Source organism: Erythrolamprus reginae, chromosome 4 (genome assembly GCF_031021105.1).
Source record: "Erythrolamprus reginae isolate rEryReg1 chromosome 4, rEryReg1.hap1, whole genome shotgun sequence".
In the NCBI taxonomy this organism is placed as follows: domain Eukaryota; kingdom Metazoa; phylum Chordata; class Lepidosauria; order Squamata; family Dipsadidae; genus Erythrolamprus; species Erythrolamprus reginae.
This window is the reverse complement of record NC_091953.1, coordinates 42,580,523-42,592,590: the sequence shown is the minus strand read 5'-3', so window position 1 is coordinate 42,592,590 and position 12,068 is coordinate 42,580,523. Positions and strand designations below refer to the sequence as shown.

Genomic DNA, 12,068 nt, shown 5'->3' with positions numbered 1-12,068 from the left:
GATCCAGTATTCCTATTATGGTCTTAGTAAGGCATTATAAAATGATATTGACAATTTACATGATCTTGATTTTATTCCTATACTTACAAGGCAATGCTAACATTACCTATCCCATAATAATTTATTTTTTATTTTATTTGTTTGTTTGTCAAAACGTGCAGAAGAATATAGTATGGTATAAACATAAACAAAAGCAAAGTAGGTATAAGTAAATTTGAACAATAGGACAGTAGGACAGGAACGGTAGGCACAATGGTGTGCTTATGCACACCCCTTATAATAATAGTACGGTATGCTTGCAACTCTTAATTTTTAGCACAATATTAAATCTGGACCTGAAAGCTGAGTTTTGCCCATGTTACTAAATTTGAGATTTGAGAGTTTTTTCTTGAGAATTTCAATGAAAAATATTCATTTGCTGTTTTATTGAGCTCTGTAGTTTGCATCCTAAATCTTTGATTCATTCTTCACTGGCAAAGCTAGTTATTTCAAAGTGTTTCCTCTTGTAGTGGTCTATAAAAATACAGACAAGCCAAAAATAGTTGGTAAAAATAATTATCCATTATTTGTCTCAAGACCTAGGCCAGCGATGGCAAACCTATGCCACAGGTGGCACAGGTGGCACACAGAGCCATATCTGCTGGCACACCAGCTGTTGCCGTAGCTCAGCTCCAACGTGCATGTGTGTACCAGCCAGCTGATTTTTGGCTTGCACAAAGGCTCCTGGAGGACAGTTTTGGCTTTCAAAGAGCCTTTGGGGTGGTGGTGAGGGTTTTTTTTTACTTTCACACAGCTCCAAGGAAGCCTTTGGAACCTGGGGAGGGTGAAACACAAGCCTACTGGGACCGTCAGAAGTTGGGAAATAGGCCATTTCCAGCCTCCTGGGGGCCTCCAGAAGGCAGGGGAAGCTGTTTTCGCTCTCCTCATGCATTGAATTATGAGTGTGTGCACTCAGGCAAGTGCGATAGTATGCACCCACGCTCTTTTGGCAACCGAGGGAATTGCCATCACTGACCTAGGCCATTTCATTATTAAGACATTTAATTGCCACCAATGATCCTGGCTACTTTTAAAATATTTTGAAGTGAGAGGCCTAGAAAAAAAGCCAGATAATCAAAACAAAAACATGGGGAACAAACAACAAGCTGCAGTTTCCTTTCACCAATCAGTTGAGAAAAGAGGGAAATTGCCCTAACTTTCGGAGGGTGACAGGCGAAGATGGAGAAACATTAGAGAGATTGTGAGGCTTTAAAATATTCCATGTTGTTCTTTTTAAAGTGCTTCTTCTTTTCAGTCTCACTAATAGGATAAATCCCACTGAGATGAGGTCAACGTCTATGAGACCTTTTAGTAAGAATTCCTTCCTTTAAAACTGAAAAGCATTTTTTATCTGGCAAGTATTTTTCAATATCTATGCAGTTCTCAATATAATCAAAGTGCAGCCTGATTCTTACACCAGAGATAAATTCTCTTTGCTCTCTACTTCTTTCATAGACTGTTATAGCATATACATTAGACAGAAAAGGCTCCAATTGTAGCATGCTCCCTCTATCTATTTGAAGTATATGTAATTATTTGTAAAATTTATAAAGGATAGAACAAAGGAAATAACAAAATGGACATGCCATCTCATAGGCAAATGCTACTTTAGATATAAAAATGACAGGAAAGTGGTCCTTAAAGAAAAATATTCTTTGTCCTAGAAAGCTATACAATCGTTTTTTCAATATTGTATTTTTCAGATGTGTAAAACTTCCAGAAATCTGTAAGCTGTAATTTAATTATCTATTTATTTATTTATCACATTCCATCTTATCTAAATGTCTGGGTGACTTACATGTCCCAAAATATAAAGGGTACAAGGAGGATAAAAGTTTAAAATGTAAAGATCTTCACTCAGCTGATATAAATATAAATCATATATATGATGTAGTAAGTCCCATTGAGTTCATTGGTTCATATTCTTCTAGTAAAAAGGTATTGGTTGCTGTTATGCTAGGATTAGCTCTGCTTAGGTTATCTTAATCCATGTCAAAACTGTGAAAGAAAGTTTTTTTCCCTTTTGTTTTCAGAAGGAAACATGATGCTTAGAGTTCAATACCAATATACCTTGATCTTTCCATTCTCAAAAGAAAATAAAACAAGTCTACTTGTGCTAAATTCCAAGAACAAGAAAACCTATACATATTTAATCTTAAAAAACCCTTATTTCAATAACTCTTAGTATAAGATAAATGTAATTAGTATAGCTTGCCTTATATAGACAATGTGCTAGACGTTTGTTTTCAAATTGCATTGGCTGCCGATCGGTTTCCGGTCACAATTCAAAGTGTTGGTCATGACCTTTAAAGCCCTACATGGCATTGGATCAGATTATCTCCGGAACAGCCTGCTACCGCACAAATCCCAGCGACCGATAAGGTCCCACAGAGTTGGCCTTCTCTGGGTCCCGTCGACCAAACAATGTCGTTTGGCAGGCCCCGGGGGAAGAGCCTTCTCTGTGGTGGCCCCGGCCCTCTGGAACCAACTCCCCCCAGAGATTAGAACTGTCCCCACCCTCCCTGTCTTTTGTAAACTCCTCAAGACTCATTTATACCGCCAGGCATGGGGGAATTGAGATAGCCCTTCCCCCTAGGCCATTACAAGTTATGCATGGTATGTTTGTGTGTATGTCTGGTTTTATAATAGGGGTTTTAGTTGTTTTTTATTATTGGATTGTACATGCCGTTTTTTTAATTGTTGTTAGCTGCCCCGAGTCTACGGATTATTATTATTATTATTATTATTATTATTATTATTATTATTATTATTGTTGTTATTATTATTATTATTAAATTATTCCTGTGTATGCTGAATACAGAGATACTGACTGGAAAGTTTCTAATGATGAATCTCCACAAAATAAGAATTTTAATTTTCTAGATTCCTTATTTTCATTGGCACTCTAGATTGGGGTGACGAACTCGTGTCATCACAGCCGTGGCACATGACATATCAGAATTATTTCCTTCTTTGTTAAACCGAATGTAGGCATAGCCAGTGCATGATGCATCTGGTCCGTGGACTGGGAGTTTGACAAGCCTACTCTAGATAAATAAGGTTTCCACTACAACAGGGATATAAAACTCCACTACAGCAGGGAGTGTCACATGCCCCCTTCACTAAACTGAGCATGCGCTGAGTCAGCATGTGACACATCTGGCCTGTAGGCCGGGAGTTTGACAGCCTTGCACTATAGTATGGCTATCAGACCTGGCTTGAAAACATCTATTGCTGAAAAAGGAATGAGCTTTTGATTGTTATCTTGTGGTCATTCATACTTTTACAGGTCAGCTCTGGCAGTCTTAATTACAAATATTCACTTAACATATATATAGAGAAAAAGAAAAGCCAACAATGGTTTCTACTCCTTTACTTGTTGTCTATTTTGTTACATTCAACAAAACCTTCTCCTACTATAATATTATCAATAAATGAAAGAAACCATGTTAATCCCATCAATTTATAGGATATTATTGAAGACAAAATATTTGTATTGCTCAGATTACAGAGCAACAGTGTTTTCCTAATATGGTCTTCAACTTTCTAACTTTAGCCAGCATAATCTTGAAGTTGAAATCCAATACATTTGGATAACACCAAACTGGGGGAAGGATGCCTAAGAAGCTATCAAAAGTTCATGCAGGATTAGAGAAGGCAGAGAGAATTCAACATGCTGAAAGATAGCTTGTGTGACAAACTGTGAATACCATAAGTACAAACTGAAAAGAGTTACAACCTTACCAGAATGAGGGAAATGTCACATATCTTCCTTATTCCAAAAATCCAGACAAAGCTTTTGTCTCATAGTTTCATCAACTGAACAGCTGTCATGGTAGCAGAGTGAGTAAACAACTGGTGCCAGAGCTTGAAGCTCCATAGCACCTGACACAAATACTATGCTGAGTCCCATACTCTATGACAGGCTTTCTTTGTCCCAGCTGCATCTTATCTACCGACCCTGATTACTCTTGTCACGAAGCTATTGAAACAGAGGAGACTCTGTGTTACCGCATGAAAAGAATCAGATTACACCCATCTTCAGGCATGTGTGCTTTAAAGGAGAGAACTGGATGACAAATCAATGATAACTTTTCAAGTGCAACTAGATCAAGCATCTGATACAATCTAGGTTTGTAGCAATGAAAACACAAATGAAATATTGTCTGGACAGGCTATGATACAGTTGCTATACAATGCTTGTTCAGTAGACCAAAAGCCCATTTAGTATTCTATTTTCACTGACAGCCAGCCAGCAACTTGTGAAAAACATAAACTGCAATGTCCCCAATTACATAATTTGGAGTTACAGACTGAATGAGCAATGAGTGTTCTCTGCTTCCTCATGTTTTACACCATTCCATGCAATAATAATGCATAGTATAATTATCCGATGATAACCCTGCCTTTGATATATCATCTGTAAAAATATTTTTCTTTAACTACAACATATTCTATGTTAGTAGGATAAAATTATCTATACTAGTCTCCCTTTATTTTTTTTATCAGTTTGAAAAGAATTTCAGTAACTACAGTACTTCCATATAAGATTCAGCAATCTCTTTACTACTCTAGAATAGGAAAAGTTATTACAGCTTATGAAAACTCTTCCCTATTTTAAAGAACATATTTTTGTTGTTGCTGTTGCTGCATTAGTTAACAATTCATATGGGACTAAAAATATCAGTGATTACCTTCCATGATATAGTAAACATCCTGGGCAGTGCTTGAAAATTCTGTTTATTTACTGGCTCTGTCGGTTTTGAATTTTATGTGAGAAGACAGCTGCAAGTAATTGTAGATTTCCATTTTATCAAAACCAATCAAGGTCTTGATCTTCTGTGTCATATGGAAAGTCTTAATTTGAACCATGGGAAACATTTTTATTCATGTTTTTAAAAATTTTCCTTTCTTTCCTCCCCCTCAAAACCTCTCTCCCCCAGCACCCTTCCCCCCCATCATCCAGCCTCATTTGTTCTATTTCCAAACTGGTTTAATTCTTATGAAATTTGCATAAATCTATTGTTTTGCATGTTTTTGCTACTGAAGTTTTTACAAGCAGACAACATAAGAAACAATTTATTCACACAACCTTGGATACAGATTCAGACAACCCAATCCCTAAATTATTCACATCCTAAAGATATTAAATAATACAAATTTTTGCCTCTGAAGACTAACCTATGGTAGTTATTTTGTATGATTATTGAAACCTGATCTATTTACAGGTTTCATTTAAAGGCATCTGTATGGAAATTGATATTGTAATTATCAGGCAGATAGATGGATGATTGATAGATAGATAGATAGATAGATAGATAGATAGATAGATAGATAGATAGATAGATAGATAGATAGATAGATGATAGATGGATAGATGGATAGATGGATAGATGGATAGATGGATAGATGGATAGATGGATAGATGGATAGATGGATAGATGGATAGATGGATAGATGGATAGATGGATAGATGGATAGATGGATAGATGGATAGATGGATAGAGGGATAGAGGGATAGAGAGATAGAGAGATAGGGAGATAGGGATAGAGGGAGAGAGAGAGAGAGAGAGAGAGATAGAGAGATAGAGATGATAGAAATAGAGATAGAGATGGAGATGATATAGATATCAATCCTCAAAAAATTAAGGGACCACTTAAACAACACAATATAACTCCAAGTAACTCAAACTTCTGTGAAATCAAACTGTCCACTTAGGAAGCAACACTGATTGGCAATCAATTTCACATGCTGTTGTGCACATTCAACTTTGTACAAAACAAAGTATTCAATGAGAATATTTCATTCATTCAGATCTAGGATGTGTTATTTGAGTGTTCCCTTTATTTTTTTGAGCAGTATACAGTATATATCTATATATATATATCTCCAATTCTAAACATGTTGATGTAATTAAGACTGAGTATATCAAGAGTCAGAACCTTTATTTGATAGCATCATACAACTTCAGTTCATAGTTTAGATAATCCCAAATCACCAAACACTGACAAGATTGCCATGAATTTTTGAATTAAAAGTACTTTTTTTAGAGATTTCAGCTTTCTCAAAAGATCTTTCACAGAATCTCTGACAAAATCACTGAAACTGTAGACATATTGGAAAACTTGCTAGAATTCAGTAATTCTCATTTTAGTATGTGGATATGTTCTTATATATTTAGAGGGTGGGATTTTTAATCCCTACATTATATACAAACATGGGAAAGCAGACATAGATGTGTAGAAATAAAAATAACTTAAACTGTTATCTTTGTTTAAATATTGATTCAGGCTTCCATTCTACTGATATAATTTATTATTTTCATTTAAGATGCTTGAATTAAATATTAATATAATGTCTCCTTTATCTCCATGAGGCTAGAACTTAACTAGAGAAGAAAAAACTTTTATCTTTTATCTATTTTCTGATTACTTACATTGTGTGTTAATTGCCAATATGATTTTTTTAAGTGTTTCAATTAAGAACTCAGATTATATCTTTCAAAATCTTTTTAGGTATTTCCTAATTATAAATAAATTTTATAATAAATAAATAAATAATATTTTTTTATTTTTGTCTCTAGACCAAGATTTACATTTTTTACAATTTATTTGCTTATTTAATGTATTTCTGTACCATAGCATTTATGTAGAATGGTTTGTGTTGAATACCTGTTGCTAAATACTTAATGTAGCATATTATTTATATTTTTTATTCAGTATTATTATTTTTGCATTAAAACTAAAAAACCAAAAGCTTTGCTTATTTTGGTTATTTCATGTGTTTTCCAATCTATATTATGATGCAATTTCAGAGCATAAAAAAATCAATTGAAAAGACTGCTGTTATAGAAGAAATACTGTATTCGAATTTAAGTCTCCAAAGACTTCTAAACTATCTAAGAATGGCATCTATATTCACAGTCAATAAAATCTACTGAAAACACGTTTAGTTGCTAATGGTTTTCCTTCCCCCACCCTTTATTGTCTGAGCATGGAAGTTTATGCTACTGACAGTATTTTACCCTAGAGATTTTTTTCATGTTGTGTAAAGTAACAACTTATAAATTATTTATTGCAAAACATCTGGTTTAAATAAACTTCAATAGAAAGAAATATTACACATGGAAGCCAAATCAGGCTCTCATATCATTAAGCAAGTGTCTCAATTCCAAAATTATTGAGGAAAAAAGTACTAAGCAGACGTTACAAACTTGATTATTAAAACAGAATAAGAAATGCACATCTTTAACTGGGAATGTTTTTGTTCTTGTAAGAGATGAAAAACATTCCCCAAATCATGTAACATGATAGAGTCTGATGTTACCTTTCTATAAATGCATGCATGTATATCTGTACCTATAAAAGGTCCAGTAATTACAAAGTCTCAAGAAATCAAAAATTGTAACAAGTATTGTTTCAATATGGATGCCTGGTTTAATTAAAAAGATAAATGAACTTAATCTAAACAACTCTCAATTAGTTTCATGAAGAGTGCTAAACACAGAAAGAAATGTTCATTGTTACCATGGAAAATTTTCAGTATCACAGAATTGAAAGAAATTATTTAAAATACTGAGCCCAACCCTTTAAGAATCTTTTTGCATTTAGCAGTCTTTATATTTAGATTAATATTTATTTGGTTTTTGTACCACATTATAAAATGGGTGGCACATAAAAATATTTATTCCCATTTTAAGATTTCTATCAGTGCAGGATTTCGACCAGATCTGTCCATTTCAATTTCTGCCACTTTCACATTTTTCCCATTGTACATGCATTTTATCCAACTTCTCTATCTAATTTTTGCTTCACAATGCAATTTAAAAATAAATCTGCTGCATTAAAAAAGTACATCTTTTAGTATAGATATATTTTCGAATGTACATATTATTTTGTACTTTAATTGACATACATACATACATCATTGATTCCTAGTTTATGCATAATTTGTAATAGGACATTTGTAAATGTACTTTCTTTTAAGATATACATTTTTGTGAACATATTGTGCTGAAAGAGTTTCTGAAAAAATGCACAATCTAAATTGTAATCCTTCGATTCATTTGCATGCTATAACCAAAATTCTTAACATTCTTTACTCTTTTTCATTTCAAATTTCAACAAAAGTTTAAATATTGTAGCAATTACATGTTCAAAATTGGTACACAATTGCACTTAATATTCTGTCCTCTCTTTTTTGCTATATTTTAATCCCCTTTAAATCTTCCTGAACACTGTTAATGGAAAAACATTTAACAATTTGCTGCTCTCTGCCATTAGTTGATCTCTTTATTTAATTTTATATTCCCCTTGGTAATTCGCCAATAATTTCGGGTATGTTAATGATTTATCTTGTTTCTCTTCGATCAAATGGTTCTTGTACTGAAATTTAAAGAGAGAAATATTTGATGCATAGCATGGGTTTATATCTATTCAATATTCTCAATGTGCCATATCTAATAAAGTGTTTTTTAAAGTTCACATTCATTTTACTATATCAAAAATATCAAAAATCCTTTTGTTTCTCAGTAACACTCATTGTTTTCTTCCAAATCAAGCATTAATCTTTAAAATAAAAAGTTTTAAATCTAGTAAACCAATCCTTTCTTTTGTATCATATAAAATTTGTATTCAACTTGTGGCTTTTTTTTCTCTTATGATACTTTTTGCCAGTACTACACCTTGCCACCACTCCTTGCCTCTCTGCTCATGCCCCACTTTTCAACTGAGTAAAATCTGAAACAGTCGTCTTGGCAGTTTCATCTCTAGCAAAACTATTCCTGGACACCTGGACTTCTGGATTCAGGTTTATTCCCTTCAATTCAGCCACTCCAAATTAATCCTATTTTTAAAAAAATATTAAAAGACATTTATAAGCACTAAGCCCTTCTAACGTTTTGGCTATGTTTGGCTGTTTGCCACTGTGCCCTGCCGATTCCAGCCTCTGGGACCCTTAGTGTCCATTCGGCACTCTTCCAGATGAGATCAAATTTATTTGTTTATTTATTTATTTATTTTATTTATTTATTTTGTCCAATATACAATGAGGGTTTTAGAGGGTATATATCTATATACACATAGTAAAATACATGATGAAGGTTATAGAGGAGATACTCATAGTAAAATATATCTATGAAATAATAGAAAAGAAGATATAGTAATAGAACATATCAATGAAAGAATAGAAGAACAGATATAGGAATAGAAGAAAGGTATAGGAGATATAGGAGAGTAATAGGACAGGGGACGGAAGGCACTCTAGTGCACTTGTACTCGCCCCTTACTTAGGAATCTGGATAGGTCAACTGTAAATAGTCTAAGGGTAAAGTGTTAGGGGTTTGGGGATGACACTATGGAGTCCGGTAATGAGTTCCACGCTTTGACAACTCGGTTATTGAAGTCATATTTTTTACAGTCAAGTTTGGAGTGGTTAATATTAAGTTTAAATCTGTTGTGTGCTCTTGTGTTGTTGTGGTTGAAGCTGAAGTAGTCGCCGACAGGCAGGACGTTGCAGCATATGATCTTGTGGGCAATACTTAGATCTTGTTTAAGGTGTCTTAGTTCTAAACTTTCTAGGCCCAGGATTGAAAGTCTAGTCTCATAGGGTATTCTATTTTGAGTGGAGGAGTGAAGGGCTCTTCTGGTGAAGTATCTTTGGACATTTTCAAGGGTGTTAATGTCTGAGATGCTATATGGGTTCTAAACAGATGAGCTGTATTCGAGGATGGGTCCATTTCTATCCACTTGCTTATCTCAAACCCTGGAGGCCATTTTGTAGGCATTCAACCAAAGGAGGATTTTTTTTCCACCATGCAGCTCTTTGCCTCAGCTTCATAACAACTTCTCTGGCACTACTTCTCTGTCACACAGTGTGCCTGAACTTTAAAATTTCTCAGTCCATTCCTCAGTCAGAGTCTGGCATGCACAGGCACTAAATAAAGCACTGTTCTGCGTAGTGATGGTTGCTGTCTTCTGACACTAAGCGAGGCATCATTCTATTCAGTGATGGTGGCTCTCTCCTGGCACTAAGTGAGGCACCATTCTGTTAGTGACAGTTGCCCTCTGCTGGCACTAAGTGAAGCACCGTTCTACTCAGTGACAGTTGCTCTCTCCTGATGTTCTGCTCAATTTCCCTTTAATAATACCGTGTGTAATAAACTTCAATTTGCATTTTTATCTAAAAAAAAAAAGTTATATCAATCTATAATATAATTACCATTCCCCATATTTATAGCTATACTTATTTTATAATTCATCAATTACTACCAATCACGAACTATTATTACATAATAGTAGTAAGTATACCTCTCTTCCCCTAAAGTAAAAAACAGAAATCATCCATTTTCTTTAAATCTGCCTTCTTCTTTCCTTAGCTTTTCTTCTTTATTCCCCTTTCTTTTACCTTTTTATCCCCAATTTCTATTACACACTCCTTTTACCTTTTTAATATTTATTGATATTGTAGATTTTCCTTCAACCCTTCTTAATCTCTAGTCCCTGTCTCTTCTTTTTAAAATTCATGTTGAACATCGATATCTTTGCTTATTTCTTTTTTTCTCATTATTAAATCCAAAGTAATAAAAAAAATCAGTATTATCATTAAACTGTTCATTTTTATGTCATCTTCTATTTTTCCACTGTCGAGTTCAAAGCCTTCTTCTATCTGCTTTTCTTTTGTTTTATTTTCCTTTTTGCTGCCTTTTTGTTCTGATTTATTTTCTTTCTTTGTAATTATAGCTTGAAGATCCTTACTGTCTTTTTGTGTTTTTTCTTTTTCTATTTTTATTCCATCTGCAAGCTCTGAAATATTTTTTTTACTTCTTTTAACTCTTCATGACAGTCTTGCAATGCAAAAGAAAGTTGCTTGCCTATTTAATGAATACAGTTTTCCACCATCACACAATTTTTCTTTGCCCTTCACAGTAGTAATTCATTACTTTATTCTTTGATACCAAGGCTGAAGAAAGAGTTACTTTTGTCTTCAGTGTTCAATCTACCTGTTTTCTGTGACACTTTCTGTCTCAATCATTCTAAATATGTTTCAAGAGACAGCCTAATCCAGTGATGGCGAACCTATGGCACAGGTGCCACAGGTGGCACGTGGAGCTATATCTGCTGGCACGCAAAATGTTGCCCTAACTCAGCTCCAATGTGCATGTATGTGCCAGCCAGCTGATTTTTGCCTTGCACAGAGGTTCTGGAAGGGTGTTTTGGCTTCTAGGGAGCTTCTGGGGGGATGGGGGATGATGTTTTTACAGGGAAGTATTTGTAGCCTGGGGAGGCTGAAACACGAGCCTAATGGAACCGCCAGAATTTGGGGAACAGGCCGTTTATGGTCTCCAGAGGACCTCCGGGAGGGAGATGTTTTCACCCTCCCCAGGCATTGAATTATGGACGTGGGCACTTGCGCTTGTGTGATAGCATGTGAACACGCTATTTCGGTACTAAAGGAAAAAAAGGTTCGCTATCACTGGCCTAATCAGTGTTAAAAAGGACAAAGGGAAACTACATACTTGTAACAAAATATTATGTTAGATGCCATAATGAAAGCCTTTTGCTCTTTTAAGTAGTAGAACAGAGGAAAGATATACTTCAGCATGCATTCTGACTGTTTTCAATGTTATTCAGTTGTGTGGTCTTTTCTATAATCTTCTTTCCTTACAAAATTGATTTCATTTTACCTCAGGTGACGAGCTTGTGTTTCAGTTAAATATTTGTTTAGGACACCATCTGGAATAAGTTGAGAATGAATTTTTCTGTGGGTTTGGGGTTTTATTCTTTTGATTTTTGGATGCTCTTATTAAGTTTAATTGTTGTGTTAACCGCAACCTGTATTTAATTAGGTTTTATATTGTTTTATTGTCATGCATGCTTTTGTCAATTCATTCATTTATTTATAAACATGTATTTCCAACTGTGACTGTAGAAACAGGGATTACACCCTTTGTGAAATCTAGGGGAAAATAAAGATTAAAAAAGAAGAATCATAACTGAATTCTAACATAATGGAAACTGAGATAGAAGAA

The 12,068-nt window shown here is 34.4% G+C and overlaps 1 protein-coding gene across 2 annotated transcripts in view; it reads right to left on the bottom strand.

The window, feature by feature from the left end:
- The window catches only part of EPHA3 (EPH receptor A3), a 179,070-nt gene extending 175,111 nt beyond the window's left edge, over positions 1 to 3,959 (bottom strand). The window contains exon 1 of one of the 2 annotated variants that reach the window (XM_070750157.1): positions 3,784 to 3,959. The gene's annotated coding sequence lies outside the window, so the exon portion shown is untranslated. The remainder of the gene's footprint in view (positions 1 to 3,783) is intronic. The other variant, XM_070750159.1, reaches the window with a different exon arrangement.
- Between the last annotated feature and the right edge of the window lie 8,109 nt (positions 3,960 to 12,068).